We start from the raw sequence: 15,056 nt of genomic DNA on the forward strand, positions 1-15,056 counted from the left end.
AACCTGATAGATGTTGTGGCCCTTGTTTAGTGATGAGGAGCAAGGAAGTAGATAACAACAAAGCCAACTTTTTCAACCCCAGGTACTCTGGGTTCACTAAGACAGCCACTTCTCAGGCTGCTGGAAAATCCAGGGAATCATTTTGTAATAAAAACTTCAGGTATTACAGCTTCCAATGTTACATATTGCAAGAGCCAGACCATGACAAACATTCCTCACTGTTCCTGAGCCCAGGTTAACTCTGCCACTTAAGTAAGTTCTGCAGATCAGCTCCATGCTAACTGGCCCTTTCTGCTGCAATCTATTTTTAAATACATTAAGAGATGATTTGCACAGCAAATACTGGCCAGGCTGTAACAGTCTGGATTCTTCATGTCTGTGCATAAGGGTGATGTCTTTTCTTTCGTGGTGTTAAGCAAAAATATACAAAATGGTGAAATGCACGTGATGATAAAGAGTAGAGATAAATGTAAGGGAAACAGAGAAAGAAACAGATATTGTTTCAATGAATTAGCAGTACCTGACAATAATAATCTGCACTAGTAGCCTTTCAGACAAAATTTCAATTTATTATCATAATTTTCTCTTTTTTTCTAACATTCTGCCATGAACACTAGTCATGGAGAATAATCCCACTGTGTTAGGCAACTGTAAAGTCTTCACCTCAGTTTACAACTCTGCTTTCTGAACTTGCAAAATAACAGGACCGGTGCAGCTGGTAGGCTATGGTACATACCAGGGCCTAACAGACTTCAAACACTTCAACATATCGTGGAAACATGGAGGTAGACAAAAATAATTATTCACAAAAAGAAGATTACTTCTTCTAAAATATAAAAACTAATAAATTATAGATGTTGATTCTACGATATTCCCTGTCTGCCACAACTTGCTTTTACAAATCAATTCACCTAACTGACTGAAAGATATAATCCAACTTAGTTTTGTCTTTTTAAGTTTGGCTGTCACATGCACAGAACTCCCTCTAGGTTGACTGTAAGGTCACTTTATTTCCCACTGAAACATACATTAAACATCTGCATTTAAAAAAAGTCTCCCCTCTGCATCTGGTAACACTTCAGACTTGCTCTGCAACCCTGCTAACACCCTGTTCTCCACGCTTCTCACATCTAAAGCATGAGAATCTTATGCTTAAAGAAAATATTTGGGTAAGCATGTCACAGTACCTTGAAAGTATGGTGAATCGCTGGGTTGACTTATCAATTGATCTTCATCTGTTCAGATTTTGGAAGCTTTTCCTAACTTGTACCTGATTAATTCTGAAAGTAAAGAAAAAGAGTACAGCAATAAGACATTTGAAACCTTAGCTGCATTTCCTAACTATAACTGTATCTATTTAAAAACTAATACGAAGCATTTTATCAATTTTACGAATATATTTTCTGCAATGGGTTTCAAATTGAAAGGTAAGCAGGGAGCTGTTATGGTCTCTTCTGTGGAGAGCAGCTCTTTAAATGGCAGCCTGACCTTACCAGAAAGGTATGCATCGGATGAAACCTCAATCTTCAGCCCAGTTACTGCACTTACATCGACTATTACTGACCAGATTCCCAAGCAGACGTGTCTGTATCACAAGCAAGAAATGCGAGGGTGCTGGATTTCCTATGGAGGATTTTTCTAGAATACAGCACGACTCCAGCAACAGGGGCTCTCGGGACGCAGCCGTGGACATTTTTACCCCCGTGCCATAGAACGCGGGTAGCTAAAAACGATCCCTCACGTAATCATCATCAGCGACTGTCACCGTCCCACTGATGAAGAATTTAACAAAAAATAGAGACATGTACACACTGAGGCCTTCCCACAAAAGGAACTTTTACCATCTCAAGCTCAGGTTTTTGAGATCCTTCCACTCAATGCTTATGACCTTGTTGTCTGTCTAAACTAAACTTTAGGCTGGTTTGCTTTGGTTTAGCACAGATCAATGCCTAACGGGTCAAAGCTAAACTGAGGGCCTGTTAAAAATAATGCAACCATTCTTGTGCACAGGTTATATTTAAGATCAATTATAAGTGCTTTGAAATTAAACTGGTAGGGTTTTTTTCATCACTAAAAAGCCATGAAGCTACATATAAATAAGCCAACCTAGCACTGGGACCAGATGACACTTCAGAGAAAACTACTTTTTTCCCCTCCAAGGACTAAAGTCCAGACAAGAGGAATGCAGTCCACGAGGGCATCCAAGCTGTCCCATGGGCTGTAGGGCTCTGTCTCAGTCTGGGGTCAGAACAATGCTCTTCCCAGCTTCTCCTGCTCCTCTGGGAAGCTGTCTGCAAACCTAGTTCATAAAAACCAGTCTTTAAAGTCTTTTTTATGTACTGAGGATAAACTCCTTTTTCCCCCTTTTCCTTTAAACTGCAGTTTAGCAGCTGACAGTACCTTGACTGAGATCACCTACAGATATATTTACTATTTCTAAGATTGACTCTGCTCACTTACCTGATCCTAAGAAGCATATCCTAGATTAATTATTTTCTAGTTACTTCATAAAATCCAAATTTTTTTGTGTCATAAATGGACAAGAGAGCAAGTCCAGTATTATTTTTCTCTCTCTGCTGCAGTCACTGTTCTGCTTTGTGCTTAATAAGAGTGATCATTAACAAATTTCTACTCTAGTAGAAGTCTCAGAAAACACTGCATTTCCTTGTTACACATACAAATCTCACTGAATACTACAGTATAAAAGTTTCTCTTCAATTCTTGCTGCAGCTGACTGGGAAAATGCAATGCAGAATTTGTAAAAAATCCTTTTTTTCCTTTGTTAGTTTTGGACAAGAGACTCTGAATTCATATGGACCAGCCCCTTCCCAGAAGATCATTCAATGTTTTGCCTCAAAGTCCCAGTCCTTTCAAGCCTATGACCTCCCTGCAGTGGAAGTAACTCACTCCTCCATCTCTACCCCAATTTCTTTAGGGGATATGAGAGCTCTGCATGCAAAACGCTCTTTCTTTTATCCTGATATAAGTGTTATTTGTTAGACAAAAGCAAGTTCTGCTGCTGCATGCAAAAATGAAAACAAGAACTATAAAACAGAAGATGTCTCCAAAGACGTAAAAATCCAGGAACAGGGTGATAACAGGTAAGTATAAGAAATGGACCAGACGAGGGTGGAGAAAAGATCAGCAAAAATGTTATTCCTATGTATCTGAGAGATCAGAACATACTATGTCACCACCTGTGAATTTTGCTGTAGGGATTACATCTGCAGCCGAGTTTGAAGGAAGTTAAAAGAGTAAGTTTCAAAAGAGCAAAGTGACAGCTTAACGACCCTTTAAAGAGAACTCTTTCTCCGGATAATGGGTGGCAAAGAACAGGAATGATTCTCGTTGAGAATTTACAGCAGGTCAATTACAACCACAACTGTCAGCAGAGAGTAATGCAAGGAGGCGGTGGGATGACTGAGAACAAGCCACGAGGAGCTCTCTCTCTAGAAGGTACCCTTGGTACCTTGGAAAACGGACGTCTAGTTGAAAGGTGGAAAGATGACAAAAAAAGTCAAAGCAGCAATCCAAGAAAATGGAAAAGGGCCTTCGTTTCCAAACCAGTGAAGCATTATGCCACTTCCCCTGCCTGACTGTCAAAGACTCTTGGTTGCAATTGCTATTTAACACTTTGAGGAGTTACTGATAGGCAAGACAGGAAACCACAGCCTGGCAGAGTAAAAGCTACACCCCAGTCAAAACTGTATCAACACAGAAGTATCCAATACAGGGGCAGTTACAGTGACTAATGGGTATTATCCTTTTAAGGGGAAACACATTTACATGAAAATTGTAATTGCAAATCAACCCATCAAACTAAAAGAAAAGTAACTGTGTCATAGGACATCCCTAACTTTTGAAAGCTCCAAACTCCTTTAAGTCTTTTTCTTTCTGTCTGTCGGAAATACGCACCAAAGAATGTGCCTACATTGTGGAACATTTTTTCCCTTCTGTTACCTACTAAATATCCAAAATTAAGATAAAATACAAAGCTATATTTATGTAAACAAATATTTGGACACGTTAGGGATAATCACCTGGGTTTCATTTAGACATCTTCTAAGTACAGGGATAACCTTTTGAGGTCTTATTCTGCCCCTTGGAAAAGTGGGAGCAGGAGGGGTGTGTTGAGGGAACCGGACTGGGCAGCAGCAGGCCAGGGGCTGCTGTTATGGCCAGTTTGTAACTCAAGGGTAAATCAGAGCAATTCTCAGGTTAATCTCATCTGTGCTGGAGACTGATTCGGGACAACCAACTACAGAATCTCAGGGGGGTCAAAGATGGCCCCCAATTGCATAATTGGCCCTCCCAGTCCCTCCGGGAGACACGATTCTTTACATCATCACAGACTGAAAAATAACCACCAGCTACACGCTTCAAACAGAGATTAGGTACGAAACTTCTGTAAGCACCAATTACAAAATTGCAGCTTCTCAAGATTTCATATATTTCCTATGTATACCAATAGGTGAAGTTTTTCTCAGAATTACCTAAATATTTAGTATTGCTTGTGCAAAAACACATGGAACAAAATACTTGGTTCAAAATATAATAATGATACAAGTTATTCTGAAACTATTTCAAACATGCATATAGCTATCTTCATAGATAATGAGAAGAGTCAAACTTAAATAAATAATATCTTAGTTACTATATAACTAATACCTTAATCAATGGAGAAGCAACAACACCTTTTGGATAACTGTAAATAAATTGATAAAAACTGAAAAATAATTATGCACAGCACTGTGCACTTGAGAGGTCTTAACTTTGACTACTATAATTTTCCTTTGTCTAATAACAACAGGAAAAGATCAGCTTTCATTAAGTTCCTCAACAAAGCATGCCATCACTAATTTTATTTTTATCTTCCAACCATTTCTCTTTTAACTTAGAAGTCTTCTTTAGCAGTAAGATGAACAAAGTCATATGAAGCCTCTGCATATTGCACATCAACAGTTTAAGTACAACCACACAAAGCATAGAATAGAAAGGTAAAAAACCATACCTGGTTTCAGAAATAATGAAAGATTTTCTATAAGCGAGTATCTTGTCTTATATTTCAAAATACCTACACCTTGCATTATGATTTATATCACTATTTGAAAGTTCAATCCATAAAACATGTTAGCTTACTGCAGCAAACTAAGATAAATAAGGACAGTTGAAATGATATTTATACATTTCTTTAAAAACGGTATTTATATACATCTGTAGAGAAGAAAAAGATATGTTCTGCATTTTATGCCATGGGAATATTTCATACCAATCACAACCTGTATTACATCAGAAACACAAAACAACAAAAGCCTGGGAGTAAGCAGTAAGACACTGGATATCAAGATTTTCCATTTTTAAAATAAATAATATTCTGATTGGATCATTTAAAAGGGTGCATGAGGTAAAACAGTAACACAGAAAAGAATATAAAAATGTATAATATAAACATAGCTTTCAAGATAGAAAGGCATAGCTAATCAAGACAATCGAGAGTACATGATTAATATGATTTGCAAAATTTATTACTGAGCTTCTCTGTTAAAGGTAATATTATTCAAACTACACTGTCACAGTTATTGCAGATTAAGGATTTCAAATTAGCTCCTCGTGTATATCATTACTTTGAGTGGCTGCATTTTATCTGTCTAATTTTAAATTACTGTAGGCAGATGAAAGTCATCTTAAAATCTGACTCATAATTCAGGTACCATACCACTAACCTTAACAGAGATGCTGGTTCTTACACAGGTACACCACTATTTTCAATGTAAACAAAGGACACTGGTATGCACCCCAGGCTAAGGATGTCAGCATTTTTCAAACACCTTTCTGACTGTTCCATTTTATGGTGATGCAATATGACCTACATTTTCAACGGCCAAAGAGAGACAGAGAGATAGAAAGGGAGGAGACAGAGAAAAGAAAGACAGACAGACCTTTGCTGTCCTTATCCTCCACCAACTACAGCTTTAACTGTCCCTCATGGGGATGGTAATGGGCAAAAAAAAGCAGAATAACGTTATCGTAAATTCTGAATGAGAAGCTAAAGATAGGCTAGCATAAGAAACAGCAAAATTATTTTCCTTCAATGCTGTGAACAAGTACGTAGTGACACCCTCAACAGGAAAGAACAGTAGAATCAATAATTTTATAATCAGTTCCCAGAACAAAGCTGTCTGCAGTAGGGATGCTTCTTTTACCACCGTGTATTTTCTCTTTCTGCTCCTACCACTTCATTTCTATGTATTCCCTATACATCTCAAAATGAAACACAAAATAATCCATATCATTATCATCATTTTTACAGACAGAGAAACTGAGAAAAAAGGAGTGATTTGCCCAGAGTTACATACCAGGCCCAAGGCAGGCTTGGGAACAGAAAGCATCACTCTTCATTATCTCTGTCCTGTGCAATCTATTAGGGACTGTGATACCTGTCATCCTAATATATAATCTTGACATAATACCAGAATTATCTCTATCTTGTATTTCTTGCACATGAACTTCACACAGAAATCTGTACTAAATTACTGCTAACCCTCAGAAAGCTTTCCCTCACAAACGATGGTCCACATTTCTCAAACTGGCTCTGGAAATGCACTTGACTGTGAATTGTTCAACTCAGCTCTGAAATGTCAATGGTATTTTTCATCATAAACACATAAAAATATAGACCTAATTAAAGCTTTTGTTTGGTTGTGTTTTGGTTTTTTTTTTTCATTCTTCTGCAACTGAAGCACTTTTCCTTTCTAAAATCAGTAGTTTTCCACAACTAAAACTAGCACGTTGAGAAATCAAAAAGCTTTTTGCTAGGACTGTATTAAGCAAAAATCAAGATCTTATGATTTTCAGTTACTCTTCTTCACTGCAGAAGATGTCCTGCAGAACATCTGCAAAGCAGTTAGAGGATCAGAATCCCTTTACTAATGGTGGCAGTTAATATAACACGCAAAATAACAGTAAACAATTTCCTTATCATTAAAACTGAAGGCCAAAACATAACCTTAAGTATACCTCTGTAAATCCAGAAGTACTGCAGCTCTTTCCAGAGTTTCTTCAGATTTGCATATAGGTAAACGAGACTGTGTTTGAAACCAGAGATCAACAACATGTATAGATTAATCCTGGGTTTGAACTGTATTTATGATAACAATAGCTTTCTTATCAAGCAGCATTCACCTCGAGAAGTGCAATCAGCCCTGCACAGCAAGTGGTGAGAAGCTGTTGCTCATTTGCTTGAGTGCTGCTGCTTTTTCTAAAACAGCAACTTTACATCAGACTGTTCAGAGTGAGGAGCTGGGGAGACAAACAGCATCTATATGAAGAGAAAAAACTTAAAGCCTGTTCTACTGTAAAGAGAATGGAGACAGAGTGGAGAATCAGGAGACAAACTGATAACATGTATGAAGAAAGGGAATAACCTGTACAGTGATGGGAAGGACTATGGAAACTGAGAGAGGATTGACACTGCAAAGGGAGGATCGGGGGGCAGGACGGTGGTGGAAGACACAAGGTCTTAAGCAAAAAGAGAACTGTTTCTCCTTCCACACTTGCCCATGAGGCTGTGGGAAAATCCCCATCCAATTAAATAAAATTACAATCACACATATCTCTACTCCTATTATCCCCAGCTGAACCTTAATCAATCTATTTTACTCCTTGAAACTGAATTTACTGGGAAACTGGTATTTCTTCTATTATAAACAAATTTATTTCTGTTAATATAGGACAGTAGTTGTGCTGATATAAAAGACACCTCTTCAGTATTGTCAGCATTACTAAAGCTCTCTTTCTGAATGTTTCACTGCAACATTTTTTCTCATTTTTTTTTCCCCCTTCTTCTGTAGCAGTGTAGAAGGGGAAAAAGGCTGAGATGACACTTTTATTGCTGTCCAACACCATAAAAATTCCAGCTAGAGAAGCCAAGCAGTGCAGGGATTTGCAGGGTTCAAGCCCAGCATCCATCCCAGAGCGACTGTTCCCTTCGCCTACCAGTGACTGCCATCTAGAGTCAGAGCGCGCCGGCTCACACGAACAGGGTGGGAACGAGGACAGAAATGGCTCAGCAATGAAAGAAATGCCAATTCCAGCCAAAAACCCCCAAGAACTGACATTCTAGAAAGTCACTACTAGCTTAAAAGATTAAATTATTTAGGTTTCTCTTCTTAACATGCAGTGTTATGAACTCATGACTAACGAGCATTTGGCCCATGTCTCCCTGCTTTTCTCTGAAAACTGCAATTTTGTTATAAACCCTTAAGTTGTACATGTTGGAAAACTACATATAAAATAACACTATATTGCTCTTTCAAGTAAATCCTGTGTTTCAGTTTGTTTGCTAAGAAATATGCTGGACCACGTTAAGAAACCAAATACAGAATCTCATTAGCTGAGGATGCAACAGTGACATTTCAAAGACTTACCTGTGTTAAAATGCTGACAAGGCTTTAACATTCATGACATTAGTGATATTAATGAGATGAAAAATGTCTTTTTAGTTGCACGAAACTTCATTTAAAAACCTTACCATTTTCATTTTAAGAAATACATTCATACTGACCCAAATATATGAGTGTCTTAAATGTCTATAAAAGCCCACCTGAGCCAACAGCTCTTCTCACACACTTTAAACTTTGACTCATATTTATATAATTAATTCACAGCTGCTTATTAAACTATATAAAAATAATATCTTTCTCTAACTACTACTTATGTAGTTATTAATAAAGCACCTAATACTCATGTATTAATCAACCAACTGCTAGATACTCTTTAACTGAATAAAAGGAAGAATTTTTTTGTTATCATTTACCTGGAGAATATAATAATTTGCATTTTAAAATATTCCCAGTAGCAGTTACCTCCTCTGCAAAGCGTAAGCAGATATGAAGTCACAGCCATGTAAGTAAGTGTTAGCATACTCTTTAGCTATTAAAATAATTTATTAGCTATGACTAATAATGCCTTGTGAAGAAATCAGTTCTCGTTTCCTCACTCTGCTGCTCGTGGACAAGAAGATTGGTAATGAAGCATTATAAAAACACAAGATTTCTTCTCACGTTTGTTGCTGCATTAGATACACAACCTCCAGGTCCCACAGTATCCATCCTCTCACTGCTAGTTCCACTAAGAAATTAATTTTTCCTAAGGGGAAACATATTCACAGATAAAATGAAATTAAATGGGATTACAAAGCTTGCTGTTGAACACGGCTACGTATGAACCTTATGCCAAGCTGTAGTTACTGAAATCAACAGTGTCCTCCTGGTGCATGGATGCAGCCAGCTGGAATGATTGCTCATTCTGATCCACACTCAGGGTATGTTTTTCCCCACAAGGAACTCCACAAGTCCCCATAGTTTTTCCAAGCAGAATAACAATTCTGCAACTGGCCTGAATGCTACATTACAGCAGAGAAGAATATTTAAACAGAAGGATGACAGGGATTCATTATCAGCATTGTCCTAGAGGACGACATGCAAGAAGCACTCCCCAAAAAATCCAAACCCGTTGAAAAACACAATCTTTCCTTGACAACTACCACTGCCTTTCTTACAGATCCAATAAATTTCAGTTGCAAGAGAACTGATAAACAGGTTACTGATAAACAGGGAGTGGAAAGTAGGTTTCAGCATGTATCATGTACTCTGATCCTACTGAAATCCGTGCAACGTGGAGTTACAGATCTGTTAACTAAAGGAGAGATGAAGGAACCACCAAAGGTCAGACAGCCCATCCCTCAGCCCCAGGGCATGATAATTAAATGACCTGGTGGGAACAACACAGGTAATCAAACCTGTTCTTAAAGACCTGGGGCAATGGATGCACCACTGTCCCTACAATGGTGATTATTCCAACCTTTCAATACTTCCACTACAAAATTGTGTTTGTCCATGATCAGTCTTCATTGCTGCAACATGATCTGTTTCTTTCCCCACCTGACACAGTGCCCTTCAACAGGTCTGTGTTCTCACCCTCTTAGTCCCCTCTTGTTTAAGTTAAGGAATTGCATTCTTGTGGCACACGTTGTTTATACATCGTGGTTTTTACGTATTTATGCAACTGCACTGGCATCTTCACACTTCCTCTTTCCTAATTTCATTCAGTGATGTCCTCCATGTGTGCAGTTAATTCATACTTTATTTCAAACATAAACCAGGCCAAGGAGACTTATTTTCACAAATTTAGCATCCTTAACATTTTTATATAGAGATTTTTTTGTCCAAGAAAGTTTAGGAAGTTCAGCTAGAACACAATAGGCACTTCTTTCCTATGCAGTGATTTTACTTATAAGTATAAACCAAACAAAAGTATAGATGATATTCCTATCGCTTTAAAAATTCAAGTCATGTTTCTGACTTAATAAACATCACTATTATGATGTGACCACAAATATAAAAAGGAGGCTGACCCCATTGTCCTGCAGCAAAACTACGCACTTTCCCATTGATATCAAAGACAGCGCACAAAGAAGAGCTGTGAAGAACCAGAAACACAGAAAATACTCATCAAACGTTGAGAAAAATAAAAAGTCAAAAATTGATCTGAAAGCTTCGAAGCAAATCTCCAAAATTATGACCACATAAAAGCAAGGCTTTTCTTTCATATATCCTCCAGTATTTTATTTATGTGCATAAACTCTCAATAGCTACATTTTCTCTTTTCCAAGTATTTCTACTTCTAACACAAATTTTACTCTTAAGATTTAAATTCTCTGATAACAACAGACAACTATATCACATATCAACATTCCTCTCGAGGAAGACACTTGCCTGGGAAGATTTTGACTTGATATCAGAGATCATGGAATTTCCAATTACTCCTTCCTCCTTTCTCAACAAAATGGATAACGGAGCGTAGCCAAGTCTGGGCCCTGCTGACAGCTGGATTAGCAGAAATCATTTCTTTAACTACACTGACACATAGTTAAGGTAATATTTTCCTACATCTATAGCTTTGTCCAGAAGAATTACATTTTGTCATGAATTACTGTAACACATTTCTCAACCACTACACACAGTGTTGTACCCTGCCCACACCTCCCAGGAGCTGCCTTGTGCTAGGGCTGCCTGTTACTCATTTTTCCCCGAGCCACCACAGCACTGCAGCTGCTTAAAAGACACCACCTGCACAGAAGCCAGCAGAGAGCAACTGCTTATTTAAAGACAACTTTACTTGCCAAGTGACTTTAAGAGGCCTCTGCAAAGGAGCAACACATTCTCATAGCATCCATCTCAAAAGAAGATAAAGAACAGCAATTACACTCACTGATATTAACAGAGAGAGAGAAGAAAATGCAGGTTGCAAAATGGCTGTCTTAGAGTTGAAACTCTTGTGCCAAATTTAGTAGGCCAGTCCTAGAAAGACACAATGAGGAATAGACTCTGTGAAGAGGCAATTACAAATCAAGATTTGATAAAATAATCCAATCACTGGGAAACTCGTTACCTGTATTACCTTTGTATTACCAGGCTATGCCAACGTTCGAGAGGACAAGTAAAGTTCAAAATCCCTTCAAGAGCTTGCAAGACCAGGACAGACTTCTTCAATGTAAACATTTGAAAACAACAGCTCTTGAGCTATTTCCTTCCACTTGTTTGATGACATGAACTACAGTTACAATCAGTCACTTGTGCAAGTCTTCCACATAATAACAGGAAAGAAAAGCTCCACCAGAAAACCTGACTGCAGCTATCACACTATTCCAACAGAAGCACAGTGGCTGCAGCTCAAGTGCCATTTGGGTACTTTTAAAATTAGCTTTCAAACTAATGACATTTAAAAAAAACCCTGTATATTTTATTTTAATCTACATGTGTACAGTTTTATTTCAGGATATATTATTGTTCAACACCATCCTAACTTTATATATAAATACATACACACACACACACACACATGAAAAACCACAAGCAGATCTCAAAAACGAACAAAAAAACACCAACTCATAACTGCCAAAGTGACACTGGAATGAAACTGAAGTGAAAATATTTACCATGAACCACAAAATCACAGGTGCATACTTGCAGTTATTATTAGCATGGCTTTGTTTTACTCTCATCTTCTACAACCCACTCTTTATTCATCAAAGTTATAAAATCCAATTTATCTGCCTTGCCTCTTTTATTAGTTCAATTCTCTTCTCTCATAATAAAAATTTAAATTTTTATCAAAACAAAAGTGAAAGGCAGAAGACCAGAAGGAACTCTGGTTTTCAAACATTCTGCACCAACGTTTTGCACACAAAAATTCCAAATCCCAGCAAGCCACCCTGAAAGGTGTTTATGTCACCTCTATTGAAGCATTATGATAAGAAAAGTTACCTTGTACCCTAGTTAAAACACTATTATAAAATAGATACATTGTTACATACGTTGGTAACTACTGTTAAGAGAAATAACACTTCGGGCTCAGTGTTTTGGGCACACATATAACCACTTTCACATCTCAATTGAAAATTTACATGTATATATAAATACATAACATACATATACACACTTCACGGATAATGTATTTTGTGTCTAATTCCCCCTTTCCTCGATGTGTGACATTAATGCACCTATTTACTTTTTGCAACTCACTAAAACATTTTTTGTTTACAAAGCAGATTATTTTATTCCACAATTTGTTTGGGATGGTTTTTTTCTGTTACTTATACTTCCTAAACTCAAATTCTATCCCTACTTGCAAATAAAGTATGGAAATCACCAAGGAAGTACTCATACATCTTGAACAGAACCTGACATGCAATGCAAAAATCATCTCGATTGTTCTTCTCCTGCACTTCTGAAATTACTAGTTTGCTTTAATGGATTATTCCCTTAAACACCTTAGTCCTCAGTCATTGAGCACCTCCTGTGTTGGGCTACACTGCTGTGTTCAGTCTGTCTTTCTCACAGCAACACCACCTCATACTAGTCAACAGTCTGGTGATTACAAAATTCACTCTGATGGAAAGAATTACGGGCATTAATCCCCTCAGGAAGGAGGATAGCTGGGTTGAAGTCTCCCACACATGTGGTGAGCAGTCTAGCGGATAACAGCTCTGCTAATGACGAAAAGGGAACCAGAACCACTGCCACCTCCTGGGTTTTGAAAGCAAAGATTGACCTTTGCTCCCTTTTTGAAAGAAAGGGCTTATGATCCTAATTTCAAGAGAGCGTGAATCCAAAATGCTCCCTAGAGAAAGGTGCTTAGCCCTGGATAGAGGCAGGATTTAAGCATATTCCTACTTCAGCTACTGCATAGAAAATGTGCAGATTCATCACCTCCTTCAAGCTGCTCTGTGGTGTAATTTCAACAAAACACCAGCAGATACTAAACCATTTGGCCCCCTCCACCTTCATGGAATCACGACCCAACTGGCCTCAGCCAGACCAACGTCTCCCTTTGGTACAATAAACTCGAGGCAGGTAAGGAAATGCCAAAACCTGAACCTGCCCCTTCTGGATCCAAGAGCCTCTGCTGGAAATGCCCAGTTCCCCTCTCATCATCAATTTCTTGAAATATTTGTTTAAACCATCAGCTTTGACAGCAACTGAAACAATAGTTTAGAAGCAACATTTGGCCCCCTGGAAAAAGAAAAAGAAACTGAGGAGAGAGAGTGTGCCTTCTTCTTCCTAAGCAGGGCACAACTCCTCTTTGGGGTTTTACCCTGCTTCCAGTCACTTGAGTTAGAAGGGACCCAAAAGATCATTAAGTGCAACTCCTGGCCCTGCACAGGACAGCTCTAAGAATCCCCATGTTTGTGAGAGCCCTATTTCCCTGGGGAGCCTATTCCAGTGCTCAACCAGTGCCACCCATATTCGATACAACATATGACATACTAAAACCTAAACCTGAACAGGCATCACTAAAAGTGTGCAATCATGCCTCCAATTATTTCTATTTCACTGCTCAGACTTGTACCTCGCTCAGAAATCATAGGGTGAGAACATGTGTCTGTGTATCATGTTTTGTGGGAACTGTAAATTGTAGCTGTGCTTAAACACTACCCACTGACAGAGTTTCTCTATTACAAGAAAATAAACCATAAAATAATCCAAAGCAAAATATAAGCCCAACTTAAAATGAGAAACAGATGTTTATTGATAGAGACCTGATACTCTCTTTCCTCATCTGCTGAGATAGAAGCCTTTCTTTCAGCATCTCTCCATGACACGTCCAAGCTCAAATCCTTGTTAAATTTCTATGTCTTCTTTTACAGATTTGGACTGTTTTTAAAAAATTAAAAAAAAAAAAGAAAAAAAAAGAAGAAGAAAGAAAACAAACTTAACCAACGAATTTTATTAAACTTTGAAAAGCTGACTCAGAAGCTGCGCAATAGCTCTGATTCAGCTTTCTTAGCCGAGTCAAAGCATCTGTGCACGTGATTCAGAAAACACCGCTTTTTCCAAAGGAGGAAATGCCTGTTTTCCCTTGTAATCTCCGTACAAAATTCCTTTGGTAGCACTAACAATTCTTTATTTAAACATGATATAAGTAAATGTGATACTCACAACTCTCTTATTGTACATCCAATGTTTCAAACCACAGTCAAATACAAACATTTACCATTTGGCCCAATGCCAGCAAAGACAAATTTTCAGCTAAGTTAGTGGTAAAATCTCATTCAACATCCACCTCTTCCACTGAAAACTCCGGTACAACACTGATCACTACCAAAGCCATGAACTGAAGGACTAGGGAAGGAAAAAATAAAAATACATGCTTTTTCATTAGAAAAAAAATAAAATAAACCCACCCTGAAAATATCCTGCCAACAAACTAAGAGGCTACTAGACAACTGACTAATTCTGCCAGAAACAATTCCAAAAGAATAAACGTCTGATTTCTTACAAAGTACATGAAACAGAATTACAGAAGAGCACGAAATGCCACCCTAAGATTCCCTGAGTCACTTTAAATCACAGAATGCAGACAACATGTGGGATCTCAGAGGCACCAAACAGGCAGCTGAAGTCTACAGTGTTAATGATTTTTAGATTAAAAGAAAATTCTAACCAGCTAATCTATCTTGCAACAGTTCCATGCCACCAACTTTCAAAAGGCAC

At 38.0% G+C, this 15,056-nt stretch overlaps 1 protein-coding gene across 1 annotated transcript in view; it reads right to left on the minus strand.

Annotated features, from left to right (window-relative positions):
• ATXN7 (ataxin 7) overlaps positions 1–15,056 on the minus strand; it is an 83,556-nt gene that overhangs the window by 63,659 nt on the left and 4,841 nt on the right. Inside the window, exon 2 of the mRNA XM_050312633.1 lies at positions 1,188–1,280. The gene's annotated coding sequence lies outside the window, so the exon portion shown is untranslated. The remainder of the gene's footprint in view (positions 1–1,187; positions 1,281–15,056) is intronic.

This window comes from Myiozetetes cayanensis, unplaced genomic scaffold, assembly GCF_022539395.1.
Source record: "Myiozetetes cayanensis isolate MyiCay16 unplaced genomic scaffold, myiCay2020 scf18, whole genome shotgun sequence".
Taxonomy (NCBI): Eukaryota; Metazoa; Chordata; class Aves; order Passeriformes; family Tyrannidae; genus Myiozetetes; species Myiozetetes cayanensis.